This window comes from Equus przewalskii, chromosome 3 (genome assembly GCF_037783145.1).
Source record: "Equus przewalskii isolate Varuska chromosome 3, EquPr2, whole genome shotgun sequence".
In the NCBI taxonomy this organism is placed as follows: domain Eukaryota; kingdom Metazoa; phylum Chordata; class Mammalia; order Perissodactyla; family Equidae; genus Equus; species Equus przewalskii.
The window spans coordinates 10,752,221-10,765,712 of NC_091833.1; the positions used below are offsets into that span (position 1 = coordinate 10,752,221).

The 13,492-nt window shown below is 37.7% G+C and overlaps 1 long non-coding RNA gene across 1 annotated transcript in view; it reads left to right on the plus strand.

Moving 5' to 3' along the window:
* LOC139082199 (uncharacterized) overlaps positions 1 to 12,739 on the plus strand; it is a 33,357-nt gene extending 20,618 nt beyond the window's left edge. Inside the window, exon 3 of the long non-coding RNA XR_011537951.1 lies at positions 9,055 to 12,739. This is a non-coding gene — a long non-coding RNA (uncharacterized lncRNA). The remainder of the gene's footprint in view (positions 1 to 9,054) is intronic.
* The last annotated feature ends 753 nt before the right edge of the window (positions 12,740 to 13,492 follow it).

The window sequence follows — 13,492 nt, forward strand, 5'->3', positions numbered from 1 at the left end:
TATATGCAGTAAAAACTGGGAGAACTGCAAGGAGAGCTAGACGAATTCACGATTATAGTTGGGTGTTTTAATATCTCCCCTCAATAACTGACTGAAAAAGTAGACTGAAAATCAATAGGGCTATGGAAGGCTTAAACAGCACATTCAACCATCTTGATCTAATTGATGTTTACACAATACTCCACCCAACAGGAGCAGAATTCTTTCCTGGGAGTCATGGAACATTGATCTGGTTAGACCATATTCTGGACCATGAAACTAATCGCAATAAACTTAAAAGGATTCAAAAAACACAATGTATGTTTTCTGACCACATGGATTTAAATTATCAACCAACGACAAGAAGATATCTGGAATATCCTCAAATACTTAGAAACTAAATAACACAGTTCTAAGTTACCCATAGGTCATAGAAGAAATAAAAAAGGATATAAGAAGGTATTTTGAACTTAATGAAAAAGAAAATACAACATACAAAATTTGTGACACGCCAGTTGAGCGGTACTTATGGGGAGGTGTACAACACTAAACACCTGGACTGTGGGGTGTGTGTGTGTGCATGTGCATGTCTTGGTGGCAGCAAGACTTATAAAGCTACAATAATCAAGACAGTGAGTTATTGGCATAAAGATAGACAAATAGATCACTGAAACAGAATAGAGAGTCTGGAAATAGACCTATACACATATAGGTATACATGATCATAAAACAAAAATTGAAAATGACTAGATTTTATGATATATGTGTATTTTTGAAGATATGAGCCTAGAAATGTAGGCAGGGGTCTTGCATATCTTTTGGGAAAGTTCTAATATATTATCCTTACATAATATATGATCATTGAAGAATTATAGAGAGGGAATAACAGGATAAGATTTATTTTAGGAACATCAGAAGTGGTATGGAAGGTGGATTATAGAAAGGGGGAATTTGATTCAGGCAGTATAATTAGGAGGCAGTGAGTCTGAGGAAAGGAGGGGGTAGATTTGAGAGGTATTTGAGAAGATATAACCCATGGTTCTGTCTGGCTTATTTAATGGGTGAAGGATAACCGAGTGAGAGGTATCTTGGACAGCTTATAGATTTCCATCTTGGAATTCTGAGCAGAGATCAATGCCATTCAGAGAACAGGAGCGCAGTAAGTTTTGGAGGGCTCTTGATGGTTCAGTTTTGGATTTGTTGAGTTTGAGGTTCTTTGAGGACTCCTGAAGGGAACTGCCCAGTACTAAGAAAGATACTTGGTGCTAGAGGTCAGGAAAGAGGACTGGTATTGAGGTAAGAATGTGGAAGTGTTCAGTGTTTGTATGGAAATTGAAGCCGTAGACTTGAAGTTTCAGAGAAAGAATGGAAAATGGAAATTGTAAGTCTGGAAAGAAATATTTAAGACATAAGCAGAGGAAGAGAAGCCACTGAGTGCATCCAGAATTTATTTTTTGGAAGTGCCCAGAAGCAGTAAATGAACTTGGAGTGAAAGTGCGGTGTGTGTGTGTGTGTGTGTGTGTGTGTGTGTGTGTGTGTCGGTGGCAACAAGGGCACTGCATAGGGAACATGTCTTGAAGCTGTGTTTCCATCAAAGCACATTGTTTTTACTCAGACTACGTGTTTCTGGGGGAGGGCTGCTGAAGATTAATGTTGTCACTCTTTCTTGACCACACTAAGACAGACTCGTTAAGGAGATTAAGCAGGTAGAGTCAGAGATAAGAAGAGAATGGACATTGGCCTCAAATGTTGGAAAGCAGGCAAGTAAGATAAGGACCATAGTTTCTTAGGTTGCCAGCAGGAAACAGATTGCACTCGAACTGGGTAATTTGAGGAGAGCTTAATAAAGAGACTGTTCACCAAGGCAAGGTGTAGGGAAACTGCATGTAATAATGCCTTTCATCAGGGCTAGGAAGAGGGTGACGACATGACTACTCCTTAGCCTAAGGGGAGCAAGAAGAGGGAGCAGTTACCAGAACCTGGCAATGAGAGAGCTCTGTGGGAGACTGTGCTGAAGGAGCTCTGACCTTTGATTGAGGGGCTTTGCAGGGAGGGACTGGAGGGTAAATGACCCGCTCTTGACTCCTCCCCTTGCTTCTCTTGCCTCTGCTCTCCATTAACCAAACTCAGTCAGAAGCAAGCCAGTCAGTTGATGTCATCCCTATACATCAGCCTCTGGTGTAGAGCAGGTTGGAGGGGAGAAGGGAGTGGATCTGAAAGGGACAAATGAAATAGAGCACAGACTGAGAAATATCTGCTGGAATTCTCCACAAGAGGTCACTGACCCCTCACTGAGGTCAGGGCAGAAGTTAGTTTGTGGAGAGTAAATTGAAGATGAAACAGTAGTGAAGAGAAGGAGCTGCTGTTAAGAGAGTTTGTGGAGTGACTGGAAATAAGTTTTGGGTAACGGGTGGCCGATGTGAGTTAAGATGGCAGACCCTATTCATACACAAAGTCACTGACTCAAAATAATGCCTGAATTTCCCATGGTCTCCCTGTAATTTTCCAGAATTGTGAGGACAATAAAGACCAGATCAATATAGAGGCGTACGTTAAGACCAATCTGTGAGGGATGTATGTTCTCTTCACTCCATGTTCAGTGGACCTTGTTTATGCGCGTAAGCTCTGTGCACACTGTCTCTCCCCCTGGAGAGTAGGGATTGTACCTTAAATGTCATTATAAGCTCAGTGCCTAGTTCAGTGTGTGAAACGTAGAAGATGCTCAGTGAAAATTATTGAATACAAAAATGTTCAAATGTTCAAAACCATGAAAACATTCCAAAGGCAGAATCTGACGCATGAACACAATTTGGTTATGTTTAAGGAGAGCTAAAAAAACTATCTAGCTCTTCAGCATAGCCACATCCGTCTTCATTATATACTATACATCTCACTTTGATCACCCCTTTTGTTCCTCAAATAAGTAGTTTTCCTTAAGTGAGTTTTAATCCTTCTTAACAGGAAAGAGTTTGATTCTTGTTTGACAAGTCATACCAGCTTTGCTCAAATGCTGGAACATTTCTTGTGTGAATTTGAGTTTATTGCTAAGCTGTTTCTCTCCACGAAGTTTCTTTGAAAGGCTTTTCTAGTAGTTTTCCTCCTGTTTTAACTGGTTGCATCTCCAACCTGATATTATAATGTCTGAATTCCAGATTGACTAAGAAATATTTCCTGTCTAACTTGGGGTACACAGTTGCTTTTAGGTACTTTATGACTTATGATTCTCTTGTTTAAGAAGACTTTGACATGTTTAGAAGTTCTCAGTAATGTTTTTGGGAAGAAAAGTGTAAAAAGAATTTTGCTTCTTCCAATCTTTCGATTTTGTGACAATTCCCATTTCTCTCTTCTAAGTTACATTATTAGAAACCAAATTCTGTTTCTTATTTCATTCACAATACATAATATCATGAAGTATGATAAAAGTAAAGTAGCTTGAACAACAAAATGTTTAAGCATAGTGAAACTGGGAAATTCTAAGTTCTAAGAACAAAAGGTGATATAAAAATCTCTATCATGACAAGGAACCTGGCGAATTTCAGTCTGACTGCTGGAGTCCTTTACATGATAGGCAGAAGCATAATATATAAAAGATGGTAGATCAAGTCGAGCTTAGTGTTTCTCTGATTTTAACGGTTTGCATTTAACCCTTAAGACCGTCTCTCCAAATGATTGTTTCAATTACGGAAGTAGGACTGGTAGGCAGAGTTGTGCAGCAAAAGCAGAATTTTCTGCTTCTAAAATGTGCATATTTCACAAACTAAGTATTTTCATACGCCAGGATGCATCAATGTTTTACTTGTTTAGGAACAGCTTTGTTTTCAAGCTTCCAAAGTAGATCGGCTGAAATGATATACACTTTGCACATAAATATTGGAAGGATTGAAGAAGCCAACATGATTCTGGCGTGATGGGGACTAGACACGATGGATTTCTACATTGTCCATTGTCCTAAGTCTTTGCGGTTCCAAAACACACCAAATCTATAGGCTGTGTTATAAATAAGTTGCTCCTCAAAATACTCATTCAACATTTTATTTTTATTAAAATACTGAAAAATACCTATTTGACCGTTTGGATTATTTCATTTTGAACCTATTATTTTTTGGTGTGTTTAAAATGCTATTTAAGTAATTGAGCGTTTTTTCCAAATAATTTGAGCGCTGAAAATTCAATGTTCTGTAATTAAAAATAAATCTACAAACTGAATACAGCGGTTATTTTCCCATATACTTTGTTGAAAGTGATAAGAATGGATAAAATTTAACTATGAATTGTACCTATTTCCTATGAAATATTAAGCTTCTATTTCATTAAATTTGGGGAGCTTTTTTTTTTTTTTAGAAAATAATATGATGATACTGAAAGAAAGGAAATAAAATTCTTAGAAAGATCTCAAAAGATTATTAATAGATGAGATTTGAATAAGACTGATCAAATGCTGGAATGAATGCTTTTTTCCTTTTCTTTTCTTTCTTTTTTTTTCTGATTGCCCACATTGTCTGGAAACTGTTCAGCAGAACAAAGGGTTTTACGGATGAAAGACTGGTATGAAGAAACGTGAATGTCAACTCAGGCTCTGAGAGGCAGGCTGCTAATGAAATATTCTAAAAGTCATTTTCAAGGTGGTTGAAAGTTCTCACTGATGTGCACCAACGCCTTTGATAAAAAAAAATTATATCTATCAAATAATTACACAAGCATTGGCTCTGGGGACAGAGAAAATAAGGTTAGCTCATATGCACCCAAATATTATGGAAAGGTTTGTGAATCGTATTTTCTTTCCATGGGTAAAAATGATCAGGTGCCTGACAACATTGGTAAATTTCTTACTTCTTACATGTGAAAAATGCCTTTTTCTGCTATCTAGATTATGCTAACTAACTGTAATCCATGATTTACTATCTTTATAGTTAGCTTTTTATGAACCAAGTGTAGAAAGGAGATGATTATCTTTAAAATTTGAACTTTCCCCAAACATCCTTGATTGAACTTTCCTGGTAAATGCAAGAAGTAATAACTTTTCCCCAAAGATCCACTGATCCACTCTATTAGTATACATACCTGCCAATGACACCTACTTATCCTCTATTCTACAGTATGCATTCTTTCATTAGAGGATCTATCATGTGTCTATCTATCCGATATATATCTTATTTTTCGAAAAAAAATATATGCTTATATATATAAGTATCCATGTCATATACATTTCTATGGGTTTATACTTTGATGGTACTTTGCATTCAGACGTCCTTGGAATGTGTCTGCATCAGTTTTCTGTTACTTTGATTTTAATCATGCAGGGGTGGTGAGGACTCTTTCTCAGGAATGTCTATCATAGTGCCCCCTACAGAGAGGCCCTTAATTAGGGTAGCAATGATCCTGTGACATGACCAAATTAATGGAAGCATGGTTCATTAGATTTTTTAAACACTCCATATCAGATTGATCATGGGGCATCTGTCTTCTGCCCCTGTCCCAATTCCAGATGACTGACTGAATCAGAGTGCTCTGACAACAATGTTAAATTTTGTAATCCTGGGTCTGGGTTGGGCTTGGCTCACAGAAGGCAACTAACCTCTGATGAGTAGACTCTATGTCCATTCCATTTTGTATTTTCATGAATGAAATCTTAGTTACATGCATTGTTGATATAAACATAAAAAGAATTTTGCTTGATATTTAATACTCTTTGGGACCAACCTTGTCCCTGCCTCTCAAACCCACTTGCCTTAGTATATAATATGTCATTGCCAGGTTGCAATGTTTTCCCCTTACACTTTCTTTTCAACTTGAAACTCCTTCTCAGCAGTCTAGATCCACACAAAATGCTATCTACTCTGTGAAATGTCAACTGACATTCTTCCAGCAAAGGTAATCACTTTGTACATGTTCTTATAGTGTTTTTTACACATGTATTTGATGACAATTTCATATTACATTGTAATTTACAAATATCTTTATGTTTCTCACACCAGTCAGAGAGATCTTAGAGGTTAGGAGCTAGCACTCACTCATTAAAAAGAAATCTGCAGGAGGCTGGCCCAGTGGCATAGTAGTTAAGTTTGCACTCTCTGCTTTGGCGGCCCAGGATTTGTGGGTTTGGATCCCAGGTGTGGACCTAGCACTGCTTATCAAGCCACGCTGTGGCAGCATCCCACATAAAATGGAGGAAGATTGGCATAGATGTTAGCTCAGTGACAATCTTTCTCAAGCAAAAGGAGGAAGATTGGCAACAGATCTTAGCTCAGGGCCAATCTTCCTCACACACACACACACAAAAGAAATCTACAGGATCAAATGTAGGCACTCAGTGAATTAGTTTTTAAAAATTGTTCAAAGGTAAATAAAATTATGTAAATAGGATCTTTACAGATAATCAGGAAGTTTAGAAGAAAATGGAGTCCAAGATGTGGTAATATTCAGAGAGCTTAAAAAATGGAGTCACCTTGTGGAGAAATTGGAACCCTTGTGCACTGTTGCTGGGAATGTAAAATGGCGCAGCCACTAAGGAAAACAGTATAGCAGTTCCTTAAAACATTAAAAATAAAATTACTATATGACTCAGCCTTGCTGCTTCTGGGTATATACCCAACAGAATTGAAAGCAGGGTATCAAAGAGATATTTGCACACTCACGTTCATAACTCTCTTGTTGACAATAGCCAAAAGTTGGAAGCAACCCAAGTGTCCATTGACAGATGAATGGATAAACAAAATGTGGTAGATACAAATATAATAGGATATTATTCAGCCTTAAAAAAGAAGGAAATTTTGAGGTATGCTACAACATGGATGAACCTTGAGAACATAATGCTAAGTGAAATAAGCCAGACACAAAAAAACAAATACTCTATGATTCTACTTACGTGAAGCACCTAGAGTAGTCAGATTCAGAGACAGAAAGTAGAAGTGTGGTTGCCAGGACTCAAGGTGAGGGAAAATGAGTTGTTTCTCGGGTATAGAATTTCCACCTTCCAAGATGAAAGGACTTTGTAGATTGGTTGTACAAGAATGTGAATGTACTTAACACTATTGAACTGTACACTCAAAAACGGTTAAGATGGTAAATTCTGTGTTATGTGTATTTTACCACAATTAAAAAAAACTGAAAACAATGAAGTCATGTTCATTATACACATCACAATTATGTCAGACCAATCCATCACAAATGTATTTTAATGTCTGTAACTTTAATTATAAATTTTTGGGCAGCTAGTCTAACTAGAGATCATCCACATGCAGAGAAGAATTTATTGTGTTATAATTTTAATACCAATCCATCAAGATGTATTTATTGCATACTCACAATGTTTCATAGCCTTTGGTGGTTGGGAGAGGGGATAAAAATGAACATCAAGAAGGTGACTACCTGACTGCATTCTGAGGGTTCTATGTAGTGAAGTCATTGCTCGTGACATGGTTAAGGGAATTGACACGGCTGCTTTGTAAAGTCAGGTATTCTGGAATTATTCTCGAACGAACCCTAGTTCAAAACTAACTCAAGAAATTCAGAGCACTGACACAGTATAAAAGGAGAATGAGCTTCCCAGTGACACATACACATGATCAGTTGGCCTGCTATAATTGGCCTTAAATGCCCACCTAGGAATTGCATTTGTAATATATTTCTCCAGAGGAAAAAGGGCCAAACTGGAAAATCTGAGTCCTCGCAGCCATTTCTCAGCAGTCATGTAAGTCTTTTTCATCCGATCTGTCCAATTTCACTTTCCTATCTCTGATGCTGTTGGAGATGGTCCAGGTCAGTTCATTTCAGAGAAAGACAAGTTGAAAGGCAACTACCAAAAGTGGGTTCAAAAGGAGATAGGTGAACTTGGTCTAGAAATTTCAGAGATTGATTGGGGATTGAGACAAATATCAAGATGCAAGCTGTGGACCCAAATAAAAAACCAAGATTGACAAAATTAAGGGGAAATGGTCAGAGGAGACAAATAATACTAGATAACAACTAATAAACCTGGGTAATGATACTAATAGCTAACATTTATGGGGCACAGACTATATCCCGACCACTCCTCTAAGCACTTTACTTGTATTAACTCAATGAATCCTTTCAGTAGCTTTACGTGATAGATACTTACATTATTCCCCAATGTCTTAGCTTGTATTACCCCAAAAGGAGACCCAGAGACAAGGATTTGGGTTCATTCTCAGAGAAATGATGCTAGGTTCTCTATTTGAAGTGAGACAAGGACGGGAGAAAAATCCAATAAAGTTCTGTTAATTGGTGGTGTCTGCCAGGGGCAACCAGAGCTCAAATACCGCTGGAGATCTTACATAGAACATGCCTCAGAATTGTTCCACTGAGAGACGAGGGAGCTGGGGATTTTTATCCACCAACTCTTACCCCTCATTGGTTGACGGTTGCTTCTGGGGCATTAATTCCTAAGCACTGTCATGTTACCATATTCCAAAAGCATCCTCAGGGAAAGAGATACAAGAAGCTGTCCTTGGTGTGTAAAGAGCTGCAGGTGGTGTCCGAGGAGTGATGGCATCCGCTTCACTGAGTTTGCGTATGAGGAACATGGGACACAAAGTTAACATCATGTAATTTGGATTTATTCTAGAAATATAGACCATTGACTGAAGCTAGGTTTCTACATTCTGCCTGTGTTTACACAGGTAACCCCAGTACAGCTAAAGTGGATGAAACAGACAAAAATAAAAAGACATCTTACACACGGAATCTGTAGGCAACACGGAGGCACAGTTCCTTTGTTCATTCACTCATTCAATCATTTGTTCTTTTATTCAAAAATTTATTAAGGACCAGCTTTGAGTCCAGTACTGTTTTGTGCAGTGAGCATGGGATGGGGTGGGGGATATAAGGAGAGCAATTATGACAAGATTTTTGCTCTCATGGAACTGACATGGTGTTGGGAAAGAGAAACAAAGTAAATAAATAGTATAATTTCAAATGACAATGAATATGTTGAATAAAATAAAATTATAATTGCGACTAGTATCTGTGTGACTAGTTACAACACCAGTAATTAGTCAAAGCACCAGAGACGGCCATAGTTTCCAAAAAAAAGGGAATTTCTACTTTTCTCTACAGCTAGACTCCTAAATACGACGTTGAGGACTGTGTATTCCACAAACGGATGAGCAAGAGAGACGTGGTAACCAGTGCACACCTTCCAGGGGGAGAACCTGACAAGGAAGCAAGAACTGATCAACAAAATCATCACAGCTAGTTGTGAGAATTATATGGGAGATGAAGGTGGCGCTGTGAAGGAGAAATAACCATGTGGGCAGAGGCGACACGCTGTTGGATGGTCAGAGAATGCGTCTCTGATAAGGGGACTTTTACAGTGGGTTCCTAAGGACCAAGGACCTTCCATGTTGAAAAGCCAGGAGCAGATTATTTGAGCATGAACATAGAAGACAGCCAATACCAAGATCCCAAGTCTGGAAAGGGCTTGACATATCTTAGTTTTAATAGATCAGTGAGTGAAGGGTGGGGAGTGTCAGAAGAAATGGAGAAGGTTGGCAGGAGCTGGACCAGGCAGGGCCTTCAGGCGCTGCTTTTACTCAGCTGGCCAGTTTGGTGTTTATGTAGACAGTAAATTTCACTTGCCTCTTTTATCCCCTCTCCGAAATGCAAAACAAACAACAACAAAACTGCATCTTTCTAAAACTAGAGGAAGAAGTATCATATTCCTGGAACTATGTGCCCATGTCTGTCTCCTTCCACGCACACGAACCATGTCAATACCCCATCTCTAGCTTCTCATTCAAGGCCTGGCCTGTACTAGGCATTCAATGCCTATAGACACAAATGATTGATAATTACTGGAAGGTATTTTATGTTTCCTGTATTATTAGGCATACTTGGAACTGTAGGATAAGTACATAGGATTGAAATGGTTTTTAAGATAAGAACTTTTAAGACCGTGGTATTCGGTCTTTGAGTGACCTCTAAGCAACTAGAAATCACAAAGAGAGACTCCTGGGGCTGAAGATTATTGGTCCATTTACTAAACGTTTAAACTACTTTAAACTTACTAAACATTTACAAGTAATTAATTATTATTCTTTGGCAATTAGCTAGTCCTTGCGTCAATTACAATACCAGTGAAGATGTTTTCATTTATTCATTCATCCAAGGTACATATAGAACATCTACTGCAAGGTGTGCGTATGTGCTCGAGGCTGCGGTGACAAAGACGAACACGACGTGGTCACCGTTCTTACCACTTAAGGAGTAAATTTACTATAAAAAAGGAAATGTTATACCACATCAGTCACGCAGCTATAGAATCTCTAGAATGTGCAGTGCTGTCATGTATGGTGGTGCAGTCAGGGTCTTAGCCTCTCTGAGCTCATAGTCTGGTAGGGAACATATGCAAAGTAACTGTCACGCAAATCATGCATGCTGACATTTATCACCAACAACTGTGGAATAGCGTCAGATGATAGGCCTGGTTGTACACGTAAATGACAGAAACATACAAAGTAGATTCTTGGGAGTGCACTAATTCTCAGAGATTCTCAATACTTCACTAAGCAATGAGCTATAACATTGAGGGTTTCTTTCTTTTTAAAACTATTTCAGTAAAAAAATTTCCTTTCACAAAATATTGAGAAAATTCTGATAAAGAAACCATGAGCATATCTTTGATCTCATAAATATATTCCTGGGAATGCTTTCCAAAGATATATGTGTAAAGATTCAGACACAAAATTTTTTTTCACACTTTCTCCCTTTTATTATACTAACATGCCAAGCGTACTCCCTTTTCTGCCTTTTGTTTCACTAAATCTGGAAGATTTGTTGCCCAGATTGCCAAATGGTTAATGCCATACACTCACTCAGATCCCTGTTCGAAGATCATCTTATCGTAGAGACCATCTATTACTTCCTGCCCCTCTGTCTTCTCCTGCTTTATTATGATTATTATGGTTTTATTGTGGGACTTAATCACCAACTGCCATATTTATTTGTGTGCATTATTTGTCTTGTCTGTCTTTAGCCCTCAGTCCCTGAAATGTAAGCTTTATGAGAACAGAGTCTTTGCGCTCCCCGTCTGGGACAAGGCAGAGCAATGAACAAATATTCCACAAATATTTGTTGAATGAATAAATAAATAACAAAGCCAAAACAAGCTAAATGTCCATCAGTAAGTTATTGACCAAATGTATTAGGCAACCACATAATGAAATTCTATGCAGCCTTTAAAATGGTATTTTTAGAAATAAATGTATGTAGTTTTTAAAAAATGTGGTAAGATGTTCATAACAGATTGTAAGAAAAGGTATATTTGCAAAGCAGGCTTTTTGCTGTTCAGTGTTATTCTCACTTTCTCTCCATATATGTACATATTTGTGTGTTTTCGTGTGTGTATGAAGAAGAAATAAAAATGTTAATGGTAATTATTCCGAGTGGAGAGAATTCAGTTTGATTTGTTTTTCTTTGAATTTTCTGTAAATATTTTAAATTTGTTCTTTGTGCTTCTCTCTATTTTTTACAAGTTTTTTTGGGGGTAAAATAATCTAAAGTAATAAAGGCATTTTTAATCCTCAGATAGATTAAGCAATTGTGTTTAGCATTAGGATTTTGAAGATTTTGCTGGTTTGTTTCTGCGGAGTGACCCATATTGCCTAAATTTCAAACTTGTCATTGGATTGTTACCTGTTGCCTCTGATATCTTTACATAGGCAGCCAGTTATTTAATGCTTAATTCAAGAATTTGATAGAGTTTCTATGTGCAAAAGTACTTGCAGAGTGATGTTATCGTAATATACAATATTTTAGCATCCTAAATATACACTTTTAAAGTTGACACCTAAAATATGTTTTCAAACAAATAACAATTTAATGTAAATAGCAGACTTTGTCTTCTGGTTTTAATGTGGCTTTTGAGTTTTGGTTGTTTACTTTCCTCTCTGCCAAATTTAGCATCTGTGCCCCTTTGAAAAGAACCTATTCGTTCCTTCAGTTCTTTGATAAGCCTGAGATCCTTCGATATATTTACAAGAAAGTTATGGTGCTACCGCTTTGAGAATCTAAAAGGGTAATTTCATGAAAATAACAGTTCATGGAAGTGACAATCCTTAGGCAATCTCTCAATATTTCCCCCAATATGGATCAGCCCATGAATTCCCAAGAAAGATTAAAAATACATTTTAAACTGCTTGAAACTTTTTAAATATTAAATTAAATGCTTAACTCTCTTTAAATGTGTGACACCATCCATCACAATTTTATATTTAGACACATAATAATGTATAATCTCAGCTTGCTGTCCACTTGTAAAAATGGGAATAGACTTGGAGAAATAAGCAATTTCCCAACAGAAAATTGGAAATTCTGCCAACCAATTCCAGGTGACCCACCATCAATCAGTGTTAAATTCTCTGGGGCTATTGTTGAAGGATGTCGCTATCAGTGAAGGGCTTCACCTGGTGACTAATGGGATAGAACAAATACATTGAAGAACTATAGAAACCCCCGGAATCCGTGAGTGTCCGCTAACTTTCAGCAGGGACCTCTCTTGGCAATTGAGAAAGTGAGATTTTTATAACCTCCTTGCAGTTCTCTTATTAAAATATCTGTTTTTAGAGAAATAGGTGAAATGATGATGCCATGTAATTAAATTAAATTGGCTGACAAAATATTTCTTTATGACTAAACTGTTTAATGTCAGCATTTGGAAGTAGTGATATCATTTGGAATATGTGCAAATGTGACAATTATTCTGATTCTGAAGTTAAATAAAAAGTCTCAGTTTGCAATAAAATCTCCTTGTTTGGTGTTATTAAGCAATTATGATTAATGTCTGAAATGCAATGTTGCGTGGGTATAATTTCCTTGTTTGCTTGAGTGAGTACATTAGGAATTCATTAAAAATGCAAGCTCTTCGGCTTCTCGCAAACTACAAATGTCGCAAGGACTTTGCTGGAGGTTAGGAAGCATTTTTCAGTAAGAAACCATGACTGGGGTGAACCAACAGCTGGCAGATAACTATGATGGATTTCTAGTACTGAAAAGCAGAGACAGACAAATGGGTTTGTTCACTGATGTCAAAAATCAAATCTATTCTGATGTAAAGATCTAATTGCAAGGCATCCTGTTATTCTTCCAACGTGTAACCATAAAGGCTGAAGCAGGTAAGGCCTAAAACTTACGAACGTGGCTAATGCTGATGGGTAAGCCCTGGATATAGGAAGGCAGCTAAGAATCCGATGTTCTCAAAAAGCAGTTTGTCTTAAAGTAGAGAAAATAGTCAAATCAATTGGTTGTTTAATCAATCAATCTGGCACTCCTGGAGCACCTGCCTCGCCAGATGGTTGTGAAGAGCAGATGAAATGACGTGTATACAACACCCAATCTTGTGTTTGTTCTATCTGGAAAGTGACATTTAAGGTGTTGCCCCAGAGTTAGTTGTGTGGTGGTCAGTCAGTTGGCCTTTGTCCACTTAGGATGAAGTGATGCAGTGAAAAGCCCCTCCCACCCCTGGGGAGGTTGTCTCCAATCAAAGAAGGCTGAGCTC